Here is a 13,025-nt window from a genome sequence, read left to right as displayed (position 1 = left end):
CCCCAGTACCTCAGTTCAAAATGCAGAAATCACCGGTCTTCTGTGTCCTTCGCGCTGGGAGTTGGAGACTGCAGCTGTTCCTATTCGGCCATCTTGCTCTGCCCCCCGAGTCTCCCCATTGCTTGTTTTTGTCAGCTTTGTCAAAGATCAGATGGTCATAGGTGTGTGGTCTTGTTTCTAGGCTCTCTATTCTGTTCCTTTGGTCTGTGTGTCTGTTTTTGTACCAATACCATGCTGTTTTGGTTACTATAGCCCTGTAGTATAAAGTCAGGTAATGTGATGCTTTCTGGTTTGTTATTTTTGCTCAGGATTGCCTTGTCTATTTGGGCTCTTTTTAGTTCCATATCAATTTAAAAATAGCTTTTTCTAGTTCTGTGAAGAATGTCGTTAGTTATTAGACAGGAATAGCATTGAATCTGTAAGTTGCTTTGGGCAGTGTAGCCATTTTAGTGATATTGATTGTTCCTATCTATGAGCATTGGATGTTTTCCCATTTGTTTGTGACTTCCTGACTTTTTCTACAAAATGAAATACTATAAATTAATCCTTTAAGTTCAATCTCCTTCATGAAGCATTCCCCCAGCACTTCCATCTCACTTGTATCTTTTCTTTCTTAAAATTTTTATCACTCATATTACTAAGACCTATGCCATTGTATTTAATTTATTACCACTTACTGTTCTCACATGGCTCTGGGTATGGTCTTGTCTCCTTAATAGAATTTTAGGAACTTTCATGGAGAAGTATCATACCTTATACCACATCTGTACTATCTTGAGATTCTAGATGGTTTTGGGCAAAAAGATGGTAGTCAAAAACTACTATTGATTTTACTTTGTATTTATAAGGCATTAAAATAATATTCTTCCACTGGAATGAATCAAGAGGACATCTCATGTGATGTCACTGATAGCTCTGGGTTGGGTTCAGAGAGGGATGATCTCTGGGTTTCATGAGCACCAAGAGAGATACTGGTATGTATTGCATGTGCACGGGATATGCAAGGTGCCCAGTGTACATTCAGTCAAACTGTTTTAAACAAACCAAATTATCATATGCCTTCTGCTTTGTCCCTGCCTATCGCTGGTCCAAAGCCACTGGGATATGGTTGGAAAGGTGGGGAAGACTCAGATGCCTGGCTGTATGGTATGCACCATTAATGGGCTCTTTCTTTTCCAATAGCTCCCAGCTTTCTCAGTAGGCCAAGGGTGGGGCCTGGTCTGGAATAGAAGGTTGACAGACAACAGAACACTGTGCTTGAGCAGGACTGAGAGAATGGAAAAACTGATCCACAGGAGATCCACCCTGCCAATTCAGCGGCAGTTGGAGGAAGTACTCTCAAAACATAATGTGTGGAGGCTGGCAGGCCAGCACAGAGAGACATGCCAGCACTTGCAAGCTCCCTATCTGAGACAGAGTGGATTCTACAATGCTAAATCATAGCATTCAAATGCTATCGTACCTCCCAACTATCTTTTGTATCACTGCCAATCTTTCAGTAGGAACCTGACTGACACTGTTTAGGCAGAGACCAAAGGAAGAAAAACAGTTGAGGTGTACAGAGAGTAATAGACTGGCTTATAGCTTGCACTTCAAAGAAATATATAAGGAAATATCTTATTTTATGTTAGTTTTCCTATCCTTCATGGACCCCAATTCAAGTAATGAGTTCCATGAATGCAGCTAGATTATAGCAGTTAAGCACTTCAGTTTCACAGTTTCCATACTTGCTTACATCATTAAACACATTAGTAGAGTATGGCAACCTTTCTAGTGCTGTCTGCTTTGGTTTCATAGATCACATGCTCAATAATATATCTCTAAATGACCACAGCTCACAGTGGCTATCCTAAGGAAGGGAATGGCCTGGTTTTTCTTGATTGGGAAATAAACTTGTTTAACCAGATGACCTCATTCTCATTCTAGTAACTGGGAAAGAATACAACAAAAGAGTAATAAATTCAAGAATGATGCCTGTTCCCTGGGGAATTGGTGGATAAGGGGGAGAATGGTGTTGTTGGAGGGACAGGTTATGACCTGTCAGAAGAAATACAATTGTGATTAACACTTACAGAAGGGTGTTTAACCTTAGGCCTAAAGTAGCTGGCTCAAAAGAAAACAAATATGTTGATGTGAAAACACTGAGATTATTGACTTTTGGTTGAGAGAGGAAAATGGAGCCATTGTGATGTGGAAATAGACAACACATTGTTTATTCTGCCTGGTTCATGGAAATCTGTTTTTCACAGTACTTTATTCAAGTACTTTGATTTCATAGTACTTCTATTTAAAAAAAAGGAAAGGGCCTTAAACTTCAGTTTGTAGGGGAATATGCCTTCCCTCACCTCAGTTTGGCCAAATACGTACGAAGACTCCAGACTCACAGCCACCACAGAGTGATGGGAAAATCTTTATGGATAAGCCTGAGTGGAGAAGGAAGACCAATTTTTCAGAATACAGTGGGACAGATTTCTTTCTTTACTATTGGTTTCAGGTTTCCCTGTCTTTCTAATGTCATGTCTGTGATCAGAGGACCCCTCAAAAGCCTTTGTAAAGGAAACCTTAGACTTTGACTTGTCACATGTGTAGAGCAAGTGAAGTGACAGCAGCATGGAAGAAAATCCAGTCCTTTTCTGTGAGCAGGGGACTTTGATAGACTCTCAGACTGCTGGGAATGTTACCTTTTACTCAAATCACTTCTTAAATGAGGAGAGATACTTAGCCCATTTCCTGCCGGTGGGGTGGCAGAATAACTGATACTTTAAGTGGGACATTTTTTGGGTGATTTTGAAAAGATTTTTCAGAACTTCAGAAACTTCTATGAATGTCCTGAAATGTTGTTGCATGAATATTTTTGTCAGTAATACTTTTTAAATTCAAAATGTCAATTTTGGCAAGAAATTTAGGTTGATGTAAACCTAGGAGCTTTTATAAGAGCTTTATGTAAACTCAGTTAGGATGCTGAATGAGGAACCCTCACAGTGTTAGCAAACGACATTTAGGAAAGACAAGGAGCCATGAAAAACAAAAATGCTTATCCTACAGGGTCTGGGGAAAATCAGAACAAAGCAAAAGGTCTGACTCTTTGTATCAAATTAAATTCCAAATAGATGATAATTTAAATGTAAAAAAAAAGGCATAATGGTAGTGGAAGAAAATTTAAGCAAGATTTTCATAATCTAGAAATGAGGAATGATTTTAAACATGACAGCTAAAACCAAAATCCAAAGAAAAATGTATAGATTGGCTGCATGAAAATGAAAAAAATCCTCAAAGATGAGCTACTCATTGCTGCTTCACACATAACATAAAATGTAAACCATCTAAATATCTACACTTGAGAATTAGTTTGAAAAAATAAAAGCAAAATCATACAATAGACTACTATTACAAATGATAATATAAACATAAATTTATTATGGAGAAGAACCTATGTTTGTGAAAAAGGGTCACAAAACATTTCAATTATAATATAGTAATTTGACAAATGGTCACATCATGCACATAGGAAGTTTGTACACTTTTTTTCTTGATACCTCATTATAAAAATTATCAAGCATACAGAAAAGGAGAACAAATAATGAACATCCATATATTTTCTACCAGGATTTAAAAATTGTTAACATTTTGTCATATTTACTTTATTTTTGTGTACATACATCGCCCTACATACATTTGACTTCACTAACTACCTGATTTATGAATCCTTTCTAAACATTAATTAAGGCCCAGATTCTGCTTGAACAAGTTAAGTAGTGATGATCTCAGTCTCATTAAAAGCAATCTATTCGGTTTTGGGTCACACTTGCTAACAAAGTTTTTTCCTTGATTGCATTAAAATCTGAATTTTTGGGGGATTATTAATGAACACAATTTAGCTATCATTTTTTGAAATAAGATGCTGAAACAAAAATTTATTCAATCAAGTTATACTGGGGATATTGCAATGCTAGCTTTTATGTTACAAAAAGTAGTAATAATATTGCACATGTATCCTAGAACAAAGTAAAATAAAGATAAATAATTTGATTATTCATGCAATTATGTACAATTTTATATGCCTGTTTAAAGACAAATATGCATAACGACATTAAAATAATTTAAAAGAAAATGTAATACAAAAATAAACCAATCTTAGTAAATTCTAAAAAAAGTAGTAGTAATAATAAATCCTTGGCAGATTTGTCTAAAAAATAATTTGTGTCTAAGACTTTAGCAACACAAATGTCTCAGGGAAGGGGAATAGCACCACCTCTAACAGATGTCTTCACCTGTGGAGCAGCGTTCTGTCTTACAGGCATGGTGAGAAAGCACTAAACAAAGGCACTGTGCTCTGGGAAAATTTCAATCCGTCAGGGAGACAGATGCTAGATATGAATATGCTGACAGGCATTCTGGTGCTGTTCCAAGCTCCCCTTCAATATTCAACTCCTTTGTCCTCATCTCCCATCTTCATCAACCCTCCTGCCTTACTGGGCAGGGCAAGGATTGTTTTCCTGACATTCTCCTTTGATTAGCCAAGCATCTCAGTGAGGATTATTATAATCAACTCTTTTGTAATCTAATGCCTTTTAGAGTGTGTGTGTCTGTGTGTGCATATGCGTGTGCATGCCTGTGTGTGTGTGTGTGAGAGAGAGAGAGAGAGAGAAAGAACGAGAGAGAGAGAGAGTTGAGGAGGAGGCAGCTTTCAGAAAGTGGTGAGAAAGGGCTACCTGCCTTCCTACTCCCTAAGAAATTCTCAGATTTGACATTAACTTCCCTCCTCCCTTTTCTCTTTCACTACTTCCTTACTCCAATTTCCCGTTTTTTTCCTTCGTATTGAGATTTCTCTTCTAAAGCTGCCACTTGTCTCAAGTCCCCTGGGATTTTATAGTTCAATTGTGAAATCAGATTTCCTTCTTCAGAGTTGTCCGCTAGGTTCTCTCACAAACAATATAGTTGATCCCAATTCCGGCACATCTCAAAATATTCCTATGGGGCAGCAGTTTCTTAAATCTCTCTCAGCACTGGGATTAATAACTCAAGGTTAATGATATTAGAGATTTGAGGAGGAGTTTGAGCACTGGATGGAACGCTGGGTTTTCTGCTCATTATTATGAGCCTCCCATGTTAGTTTCAGTGTTGGCCTCCTGAGATTAGGCTTTGAGTTAACATAGGGTCAAGTTCCAGAAATTGGATATGGTATGGAAACTGCAAGGGGAAGGCTTTCAGCTTTTATTCAAAATTTATTACCTTAGGTTGTTAAAGGTTGATACATTTTTTAAAAATTAAAAAATACCATTTTCATCAGTTAATTTGTCATGTTGCTTTGTATTACTATGCTATGTATACCTCTCCTCTACTTTCCAAAAAGTCAAAATTCATGGTAAGGTCTAGAGATTCTTGGCAATTTCATCATATCTTTGCTTTATGGATTAGTCAAGGCTAGGATGAAGTACATGCTGAATGTCAGTTGAATTTCTATATCAAAATACTGAGGTGAAAAACTCTAAGAAGCACTGGATCATTGAAAAGGAAATGGGATGATAAAATTGAGAAACATTTGTTAGATCTGCCAAAGCAGCAAATGAACCAATGCCTGGAAGATTCAAAGCTTTGAAAAGATTTATACCTCAGCATCATCTGGTAACTATAGAATAGTACATATGTACCAAAACTTTTCAATCAAATCATAATATATAAGAAGTATTAATTAATAACATAATATATCAAAGGCAAAATAAAAATAATTTTGGACATTATAACATTTTTCTATGCTTTGAAACAAGCAGTTAAGAGATCATTTAATGCTGAAGGAGAAGGATGATTTGACAGTCTCTCAAGGTCTATTCTGGAATTTTAATTCTATAATTCTTGCATTGTTTAGATTTTCATTAGTGACTATCTCAGCACCAAATATATATCCATATTAATTGCAATAAATATATCATATGTGAACTAAAAAATTGAACTGATTCTGCTTTTCACAGTATTAAAATATTTAAACTCAAATATTTTGTGCTTATTAAAGAAGATAACCCTGGTTAAAATTAAAAAAAATTAATAAGCAAGTCAACAGCTCTGCATCGTGTACCTTCTTTATGTGTAACAGTGCTTTGGGCACTGAGGATCCTGTAAAGATGGTTAGTCTACTTCTGCTTCTAGGACTCTATGTTCTGTTGTTGGTGTGCACATTGTGTACATGTAAGATACAAATAATCATTTATGAAAGGTAAGTAATACAAGATAATGCATAACACATGAGAAGTAAAAGATGCTGCCAATGAGTACAGTACTAGAACCAGGAGATGGTGTTTGTATTGTGAAGGTGATAGAACATTTTCCAGAGATGGGGGACTTTGGGAAAACTGGGGAGTGTTTTTACTGAGAATGAGTAGGCTGATGTGCCACAGATCTGCTCCCAACATAAGGAAAAGAGATACTATATATATAATTTACACTTAGATCTTCCTCTGAAGGGAAAATATTTTTAAAAATAAAAAAAAAAATTTAACATAACTCAATTATTTAAATGAGGATCAATTCAAAGCAGGTGACATGAATTTTGCCCAAATCAGGGCTTTGACCACTTTGTCCTTTACATGCAAGATGCTGTTTTAGGATATTGCAACCAGATAATGTATTGCAAATTACTTCAGGGTTTAGGAATCCTAGTTGTATTTGTACTTAACTGCTGTGTTTTCTTCCAGGCAGTCTTGACCCAGTGATTTATATTCTTGTATACACATTTTATTTTTCCACAGATACTTAACCAACCTGACCTTGCTTGTTGAGTATTTGTTTGTGAGATTCTTTAGCAAAACTGCCCACACAAAGGAAAATTCAGGAGCATTTACAGACGAAAGTTAGGTACCTAGAATTCCACATACATTCTGTACAAATACTTGACTTTATGTAACCTTCATCTAATATATCTGACTGATGTTTACCAATTTATATTAACATTCATTTTGCATTTCATTACAGCTTATCAAATTGTTATAGACCTTCAGACTCACTGTCTTCCAAGTCAACTGTGCCAAAATTTTCTTATAACAAGGAACTTTTCCAACTAATTGATAGAGGTAACAGTTAACTCTGCCATCTAGAAGCAAGATCTTTTGAGATTGCAGATTTAAATCTTTCAGCTTAATTTTATATCTCAATAATAGCTGTAATTTAGCAAAATCTCCCCAAGTAATTTCATCCAAAAGAGTAGTCTCCAGGAAAGAGAGAGTGCACATGTACAGGCTAGGGCTCTGTCACAAAATATGGATTAAGTCTAGAACTGTGCACCTCTGAGATACAAAAGACACACACACACACACACACGCACACACGAGACAAAACAATGGAGGCTTTTTTTGGAGACAAACACAAGGCAGATATACTCTTCTAACATGGTGAATAAAAGAACGCCCATTAAGAGGCATGGTGGGAAATGAATTGCTATATGTATTAGGAGCAGGTTCCTGAAGAGAACGAAATTCCATGGAATTCTCTGACTCATGGAAGGCTTTGATACATGGAGAGAGAATGGGATCTAGAGTTTAATAGATCTGAGTTCAAACTCAGTCTCTGTGCCTTAAGAGCTGTATGATCTTGAGTATATGTCTTTGTCTTTTGGTGCCTCTGCTCCTCATCTTTGAAATGAAGGCAATATGGCACTACTCATCCTGAAGAGCCCAATATAGTCCTCTATAAATATCAGCACCCCACTTCTCCCTAGCCCCACATCGAGCAAATGCTCCATCTAACAACTATGACATCAAACACTATTCATATACTTTGAAAAAGAAGCTTTCTAAAAATAGAATAAAGATCAGTCCTAGATGGTTTTAAAGATAAAAACACATCTCAAGGAAAGATTTTCACAAGTCTCCACAAATGGAAAGCAAAAGCAGTGAGATGAGAAATAACTTTTATTTCTAAAAGAAAGCTTGGATGGAAATGAAAGAAACTAGAGGTGGTATTAGAAAACAGTGAGTTGATTGTTTGAGTAATTAGTGGTAAAACTCAAATGTCAGGTTGTTTTTGGATCCTAAAATCACTGTAGGAAACCTATGAGAAGCTTTTCTCTGTGGGTGGCAGCTGGCCAGCCTCTGAGTGCAGATGTTTGCATGTCCCAGGCTACTTAGGACCCAGGGCTGCAGGCTGTCTGGTAGGCCCATGATGCTTTTTGAGAGTGTTTCTGTGCTTGAGTTAAGAAAGGCCTGGATTTTTTTGAGGGGTCTGCTTCTGTGGTCCTGTTTACAAAGTAATTTGAGAGAAAAGTGTCTAAAAATATTTTCTTTCTTGCTGTCAGAAGTTTTGTCCTTAAGCATTTGTTTCTTTGGGTTAAAGTATTCTCATTTTCAGATGTTCTCTTTCAAAATAAAAAAATTCATAGAGGGCTATGAATAAAAATTTACACAGCCAGTGTTTGTTCTAATCCTTAATTTGGTCTTACTATGCAAGTAGGGCATCAATGTGAGCCTAGGCTTTGTCCCGTCCCAGGGTTCAGGCATGCTGGACATGTCTGATGAGATAGTGGGGCAGTTGACAGAATTGTTTGTACAGACTGAGCATGTCTGGGTGGAAAATTTATCCCAAAGCAAAAAGCCAGACCCCATGCTTGGTTGAGCCATAAAGCCTTAGACATTGAAGAGGAAAAATGATTCTGAACAAGAAAGTGTGGTATTTTTCCTTCGAAAGGGAAAGAGAATAAGTGAAAATAGAAAAATAAATTTCACTAAAAGTATGAACAGTGAAGTTTGAAAAACAATTCCGAGAAGTCCTACCCATAAAGATTAAGCAGGAGAGAGGCATTGCCCCATTGTACCCCAGATGGTTTTGCAGGTGCTGGTGACTTGTGGATCAGAGGCCTGGAGCTGGTGGGAGTCTGGGACCGTGGAATTAGCCTGGGGCTGCTGCAAGTTCTATGTTAAGAGGTATGAGGAGCCTGTGACATTTGCTTGGGTTACAGGTGGAAAATGTGTTTATAAGATCAGACTTGGTATCATATGTATAAGAAAAGAGAAAACAAAGGCATAGATTTTAAATTATATTGTATTTCTGTTTCCTACGTGATGGAAAAGTGAAGATTCAGTAAGATAGGTGGTCAGTTTGAAGCAATAATTAAGAGTTAAAACCAGTCAGGGAAAGAGCACCCTATTTCTGTATAGACAATTTTGGTCGAAGAGTAAATTATTAATGAAAAAGGAACTACCTAGGGAAAGAAGTGGGAAAAATTTTGATAAAAAATTTATGTTAAAAAGTCTATCAAAAACTTGTCAGAAAAGTTTACTACACATAAAATTAAGTCAATATAAGTATTTAGTGGATTCATATATCTTGATAGTGGTGTGTTTACTCTGAGAATTATTTGATGCAATTATATAGCGCATATAAATGGACTTATTTTAAAATAGAAATTTAAGTTTTTGAAAACTAAGCTTTATGCAAAGTTAGTCTCAGTGCTCTGTAAAGCCTCTGTTCTCATCATTGGCATTGTGTCTGGTGGCAGTAATTTGAAGGATGAGGTAAAATTTCTGGCTGGGACTTATGAAGTCAAACCAGAAACTACCTCAAATACTCAATGGCTTAAATAATATGACAGGGGTACACACAGAAGAAAAACAGTAAATTCTGTTAGTTGTCAAGTTATTAATATCATTTAAAGTAGCTGCAAATAGAATGCTAGGAATTGGCATTTTTGATGGGAAAGAGAATGAATATCACCAAAAAAGATAGAAAAGATACAGCAAGAATGCGGACCCATAAGTGTGTGTTTGGAAGCTTTTGACAGCACATGGCTAAGGTGTCTAGGAGGAGAGCTCCCTGAAGGCAGGGACTGAAGGAGGGAAGGGATCCAAGAATGATGCAGCCTCCTTTAACACCAAGCTTAGATGCACCCCTTAGAGACACACTCAGAGTTTCCTAGGCGATTCCTGTTGCAACTTTTTACAATATCTGCAAAGTAAGTGCCCCACTTCTTAGAAACTCAAGCACTTTCCCAAACGTTGCATGTGATACTCAATTATAATGATTACATTTTGGAGAAACCGGCACAGGTTTTAGGATTTTTTGAAAACTGGTGGCTTTAGAACTTCTTTCTCTTCTCAATCCAATTCAACAGATGCTAGTAAGCTTTATTATGTGCCAGGAACTGTGCTGGCCACCAGAGGTAAAAAGATAATCAGTGAATGATTGGAGAGTGATTTTGAGGGATAGATGGATAGGTGGAGCATAGGTAGAGATAGAAGATGACATGGAGGCTTTATTAAAGGTAAAATACTTGTCAGATAAGGAAGAGAGGAAGAAAGTTTCAAATGAAGCCATGGCTTCTTCAGGAAATACTAACTTGGAGATGAAATATAGGATGTGGAAAAGAATCTAGTGAGAAAGATAGTAAATAAATTTATAGCTATTATTTACTGAGTACTTTCTTTGCATATAAAACTAGATTAAAGTCAGATTGTAAGATTTTAAATGTTATGCTAAGAGATTTACACTTTATTATGGGAGCAAGTAGAGAATGATTCCCTGTGACAGAATTGTGGAGTTCAAAAGACTAAAGTAATTTCACCATGGCTACAATTATTGAGTATTTATTTTATGTCAAGCATTCGGCTAAGTATGTTAAGCATTATCTCATTTCTTGGGTCATGGTTTATTATGTTAGAATAATGAGCTATGATAAGACCCTTGATTAGATTTTTAGTACTAGGGATAGAAAGCAGTCAACAATTTAAATGTGGTGGGGAAAATATTTCAGAACTTTAATCATTCATTAATTTGCTTACCCATTCACTCTTCCAACAAATATTTATCGAGTCACTTACTATTTTGCCAAACTCTGAGCTAGATGCTAAAAGCCAGGTGTTTGTGGTGTGAGCTTTCTTTGTGTCAGCAGCTTTTCTAAGTCCTTTGCAGGTATACATGCCTTTTTATTGACATTTTTACAGATGAAGAAATAAAGACAAAGAGACATTAAATTACTTATCGAAGGCCAGAGAGTTAGCATGTAGGACTTGAACCACATGGGCTGACAGCAGATGTGGCCTCCTTTAATACTCTACGCTACATTTCACAGACAGGTAAAACCTCTGACCTCAAACATGTCACTTTTTAGTTGGAGAAGAAAGATAGAGAAGCAAATAACTAAAATAATCCAAATGTATAATTCCAGTGCACAAAGTGCAGTGTGGTATTTTCAGCTTTGGGCTATTATGAATACAACTGCTATACACATTCGTGCACAGGTTTCTGTGTGAAGTCTTCATTTCTGCAGGATAAATGCCTAAGAGTGCAATTGCTGTCTGATCTTATGGTAGTTGCACAATTGGTGTTTGAAGACACTGGCAAAGTATTTTCTAGGGTGGCTGCACTGTTTTACATTCCCAGTAGCAGAGTGTGAATAATCCAGTTGCTCTGCATCTTTGGCAGCACTTTAGCATTGTCAGAATTTTTTATTTTAGTCATTCTGACAAGGGTGTAGTGGTAAGTCTTTGTGGTTTTAATTTGCATTTCTCTAACGGCTAATGATATCAAACATCTTTTCATGTGCTTATTTGCCATCTGTATATCTTCTTCAGTGAAATGTCTCTTCATGTCTTTTGCCTACTTATTAATTGGTTTTGTTTTCTATTGGGGTTTGAAATTTTTTTATATATTCTAGTTACTAAATAGTAGTCCTTTGTTGAACATGTGGTTTGCAAATATTTGCTCTTGGTCTTTAGCTTGTCTTTAACAAGGTCTTTTGCGTATTTAATCTTGAGTGTGGTTAAAAATAAAATTTGTGAAACAAATAGATATTTATCATATTGACTTTTTTTTTTTTTTTGAGACAGTCTCGCTCTGTCCCCCAGGCTGGAGTGTAGTTGTGCGATATTGGATCACTGCAACCTCCACCTCCCAGGTTCAAGTGATTCTCCTGCCTCAGCCCCCCTACTAGCTGGGATTACAGACCTGTGCCACCACGGCTGGCTAATTTTTGTAATTTTTTTTTTCAGTAGAGATGGGGGTTTTGCTATGTTGGCTAGGCTGGTCTCGAACTCCTGACCTCAAATGATCCACTGCCTTGGCCTCCCAAAGTGTTGAGATTACAGGAATGAGCCACCACACCAAGGCTATATTGACTTTATTTAGAGTTAAACATTAAGGGTCAACTCTTTAAAAAGTCTATAAGCTTTACTAACTTTAAAAAAGAATTAAGTTGACATATCATAGTTGTACATACTTTTTGGGGTACATGTGGTATTTTGATATATGTATGCAATGTGTAATGATTAAATCAGAGTAACTAGGTTAGCCATCACCTCAAACATTTATCTTTTCTTTGTTTTGGGAACATTACAATTCTTCTCTTCTAGCTATTTTGAAATATGCAATAAATTCTATGTGTCTATGTTCATGGTGGATATTGGTCTATAGTTTTTTTGTTGTTTGTTTGTTTGACTGACTTTATCAGGTATTGGTATCAGGGTAATATTAACATCACAAAATGTTAGCTTCTTCCCTCTTTAATTTTCTAAAAGAGAATGTGTAAAAGTGGAGTTCATCACTAGAAGTACCATTTGACCCAGCCATCCCATTACTGAGGATATACCCAAAGGATTATAAGTCATGCTGCTATAAAGACACATGCATACGTATGTTTATTACAGCACTATTCACAATAGCAAAGACTTGGAATCAACCCAAATGTCCATCAGTGACAGGCTGGATTAAGAAAATGTGGCACATACACACCATGGAATACTATGCAGCCATAAAAAAGGATGAGTTTGTCTCCTTTGTAGGGACATGGATGCAGCTGGAAACCGTCATACTCAGCAAACTGTCGCGAGAACAGAAAACCAAATACCACATGTTCTCACTCATAGGTGGGAATTGAACAATGAGGTCACTTGGACACAGGAAGGGGAGCATCACATACCAGGGCCTATAGTGGGGAGTGGGGGAGGGGGAAGGGATAGCATTAGGAGATATACCTAATGTAAATGATGAGTTCATGGTTGCAGCACACCAACATGGCACAAGTATACATATGTAACAAACCTGCA

The sequence above is a fragment of the Colobus angolensis genome, unplaced genomic scaffold (genome assembly GCF_000951035.1).
Source record: "Colobus angolensis palliatus isolate OR3802 unplaced genomic scaffold, Cang.pa_1.0 Scaffold491, whole genome shotgun sequence".
Lineage (NCBI taxonomy): Eukaryota > Metazoa > Chordata > Mammalia > Primates > Cercopithecidae > Colobus > Colobus angolensis.
Note: the sequence above shows the minus strand (reverse complement) of the source record.